Source organism: Babylonia areolata, chromosome 13, assembly GCF_041734735.1.
Source record: "Babylonia areolata isolate BAREFJ2019XMU chromosome 13, ASM4173473v1, whole genome shotgun sequence".
NCBI classification, from domain to species: domain Eukaryota; kingdom Metazoa; phylum Mollusca; class Gastropoda; order Neogastropoda; family Buccinidae; genus Babylonia; species Babylonia areolata.
In genome coordinates, this window is record NC_134888.1 from 39,173,567 (window position 1) to 39,177,729 (window position 4,163).

Consider the following 4,163-nt stretch of genomic DNA (forward strand, 5'->3'; position numbering starts at 1 on the left):
GAGTTGGGCCCATGAACCAGTGAGCTGATGATTTGTCGTGTTTCGTGTGTGAGATCATACGCAGTATACACAATTAGAGTAGGTCCTGTGGCATTGCCAGGTACATAACAAGTTAAATGCAATGCGTGCTATTTGTCTAAATAGGGGAATGAAAAAAATAACAGTTATTCAATATGTGATGTACAATATTATGTGTTTTTGTATCTTTGTTGGTTTTGTTTTTGTTTTGTTTTTTGTTTGGTTGGGTGTTGTTGTTTTTGTTGTTTTTTTTGTTTTTGTTTTTTTGGGGGGGTGTTTGTTTTTTGTTGTTGTTTTTTTGTTGTTGTTGTTTTTTGGGGGGGTTGTTGTTTTTTTGTAAAGTACATTAAGCAGGATTTTTTTTTTGGGGGGGGGGAGGGGGAGTGGGGGGGTAGTATTATGTAAGTATCCAGTAGTAGAAGAAGTAGCAGCAGCAGCATGATTATCAAAAAGTAGAGAGGTTGTCAGAACAGTCAACAGCTTCACAGACTCCAGCAGCAGACACCTTCCTTCCATCCCTTTCCTCACGGCCATGAAGACACCCATCCAGGCCACTACACGCCATGCGGTCCGAACTGGGTTTGTTTTCACCACCATTCCGTGACTCTTCTCGTTTCCACGATTCGCCCTCACCCCCCACACCCCCACAGCACCCCCCCCCCCTCCCCATCCCACACCTCCTCTGGGGTTCCCGGGAGAGTGCTGCTGTCCTCTTTTGTTATCGCCAGTCCCCCAGGAAGAGTGAACGACCCCCTAAAGTGGCTCACACCGACAGACAGGCACACCGACAGACAGGCACACAGACAGACACAGTCCGTGTGGTTCACCCCATCTTCCTGGACACACCGAGTGGTGATCAGCCGGCAGTAACGCCGCCCTCAGCCCATACCGGAACCGCGCAGATTCAGCATGGTAGCGCCGTTAGTTACGAGGGACGGGCGCAATAGCCGAGAGGTTAACTCACTCAGTACGGCCAGTCCTCTCTTCTCTTCTACACATACCCGTCGGATGTCCAGTGGGTGGCTGAATGACCCAACCTTTAGCTTCCGTCGTCAGAATTGTGGTATTCTTTGTCAACATTCACCTCTTCAGTATAAGAGCCTTCCGCTTGCAATATTTTGATGATGGTAATTGGGCTGAAACGCTGTTCACGTCATCTCTTTCGCCGTTCGTATGGAGAGAGTTAAAAGCGTTGGACTTCCAAACTGAGTGTCCCCGGTTCGAATCTCGGTAACGGCGGCTGGTGGGTAAAGGGTGGAGATTTTTCCGATCTCCCAGGTCAACATGTGTGCACTGCTAGCGCCTGAACCCCCTTCGTGTGTATACGCCAAGCAGAAGATCAAGTACGCACGTTAAAGAAACTGTAATCCATGTCAGAGTCGGTGGATTGTGGAAACAAGAACATACCCAGCATGCACACCCCCGAAAACGGAGTATGGCTGTCTACATGGCGGGGTAAAAATGGTCATACACGTAAAAGCCCCCTCGTGTACACACGAGTGAACGTGGGAGTTGCAGCCCACGAACGAAAAAAAAAAGTTACAAGTAAGCCATTCATAAAAAACAAAACAAAATAAAACACACACACCACCACCACACGCGTGCCCTGGATGGACTGGACTGGTGGAGAATCTGTCTAACTGACCCTGATAAAGCTTCGTCAGTGATTCTTCACACTGGGAAGGCGGTGTACAGTGTCTTAACAACCCCCCTCCCCACCCTCACCCCCACAACCCCATCCCCACTTCCGCTATCTCCCGCATTCCACCCCAATCCAGATTTCAGATTTCCCCAGGTGTGAGCGTTCATAAAGTCTCACAGTCAGATATACGTCTGCTGACGCATTACCCTCCTGTCAGCTCACACGTAAACTATCACACTCTTTACAGCTCACACGTAAATTATTACCCTCCTGTCAACTCACATGCATAAACTATTACCCTCCTGTCAACTCACACGTAAACTATTACCCTCCTGTCAGCTAACACGTAAACTATTACCCTTCTGTCAGCTCACACGTAAACTATTACCTTCCTGTAAGCTCATACACGTGGACTATAACCCTCCTGTCAGCTCACACACATAATTACCCTCCTGTCAGCTCACACACATAATCTATTACCCTCCTGTCAGCTCACACGTAAACTATTACCTTCCTGTCAGCTAACACGTAAACTATTACTCTCGTGACAACTCACACGTAAACTAGACGAACTCACACGTAAACTATTACTTTCCTGTCAGCTCACACGTAAACTATTACCCTCCTGTCAGCTCACACGTAAACTATTACCATCCTGTCAGCTCACATACGTAAACTATTACCCTCCTGTCAGCTCATACTTAAACTATCACATTCTTGACCGCTCACAAGTAAACAATTACCCTTCTATCAACTCACACGTAAACTACTACCCTTCTGTCAGCTCACAAGTAAAATATTACCCTCCTGTCAGCTCACACGTGAAATATCACACTCTTGACAGCTCACACGTAAACAATTACCCTCCTGTCAGCTCACACATAAACTATTACCCTCCTGTCAGCTCACACATAAACTATTACCCTCCTGTCAGCTCACACATAAACTATTACCCTCCTGTCAGCTCACACGTACACTATCACACTCTTGACAGCTCACACGTAAACTATCACACTCTTGACAGCTCACACGTAAACTATTACCCTTCTGTCAACTCACATACGTAAACTATTACCCTCCTGTCAACTCACACATAAACTTTTACCCTCGTGTTAACTCACATGTAAACTATCACCTTCCTGTGAGGTCACACATAAACTAATGCCCTCTTGACAGTTAACACGTAAACTGTTACCCTTTTGACAACTTACACGTTGACTAGACAACTCACACGTGAACTTTTGCCTTCCTGTCAGCACACGTAAACTTTTGTCTTCCTGTTAACACACGTAAACTTTTGCCTTCCTGTTAACACACGTAAAGGAGGGGTGGGGGGGTTGGGGGGGGGGGAGGGGGGGGGGGGGCTAGCTCTGGCAAGGGCGATACAGTAGCATGCCACAAGAGAGTGCTAATGGTGTTCTCGAGACGGCAGAGACAATGGACGAAGACAGTGAGAGTGGACACGCTGGCTTTGCAGTCACGTCACGCATTTCTTGGGAAACCCTTGGCAAAGACAGAGGAGAACAGTTTTGAAGGAAAGGGCACATGGAGAGGGAGAGGTGGGGAAAGAGAGAATGGGGGTGCGGGGTGGGGGTGGGGGAGAACAGAGGGGTGGAGGGCACAGGGAGGGAAGGTAGTGGCAGACTGATGACCAGTGACACGTTCAACACCCTGCAGAGATGTCCACCTACAGTCATCCTCTTTCAGCGGTCGCCACGTAGAATAATAATAATAATAATGATGATAATGATAATAATGATGATGATGATGATGATGACAATAATAATGTACATTTATATAGCGCCCTTTCTCTCTAAGAGCTCAGGGCGCTTTACATGAAAGAAAAATAGTACAAGTAACATAAAACATTCATGACCACTCTTTCTCAAAAAAACCCTCTCCACCTCCCCTCCCCACACACACTCTCCCCCTCCCTCTCTACATGCATACAAAGTGAGTTGACATGGGTTGTGCTGGAAAACAAGGAAAGCTGAGAGTGCTTATAGATAGGTTTTAAAAATATGAGTTTTTAGTGATGAGCGAAAAAAAGAAGAAACAGAATCAGATGTACGGATATGATGAGGAAGGGCGTTCCAGATGTGAGGAGCAGCAAAGAAGAAAGAACGTTCACCATAGGTTCTTGTTAGCACACAGACAGAAACCCACAGAGACGTTCACACATGCACACACAGCGACAAACTTGCAGAGAGAAATAACGAAGGAAATGAAGTCGAGGAAGGATCAGAAGAAATTATATATATATATATATATATATATATATATATATATATATATATATATATATATATATATATATATATATATATATATAATTTTTAAAAAAATAATTTAAAAAAATGGTCCTCGGGGTTTACGGAATTCCCCTTCGTCCAAAGTGTGTGACGAATAAACAATTACAAATAAATAAGTACAAAGTTCTTCGTGTGTGGGTGTGTAAATTAGGCAAATCTTTTCATTTGAAGACCTGACTTGTAAAACTTTT

The 4,163-nt window shown here is 45.1% G+C and overlaps 1 protein-coding gene across 1 annotated transcript in view; it reads right to left on the reverse strand.

Annotated features, from left to right (window-relative positions):
- Positions 1–4,163, reverse strand: part of LOC143288937 (annexin A11-like) — a 176,067-nt gene that overhangs the window by 15,849 nt on the left and 156,055 nt on the right. The gene's annotated exons all lie outside the window — the stretch shown is intronic.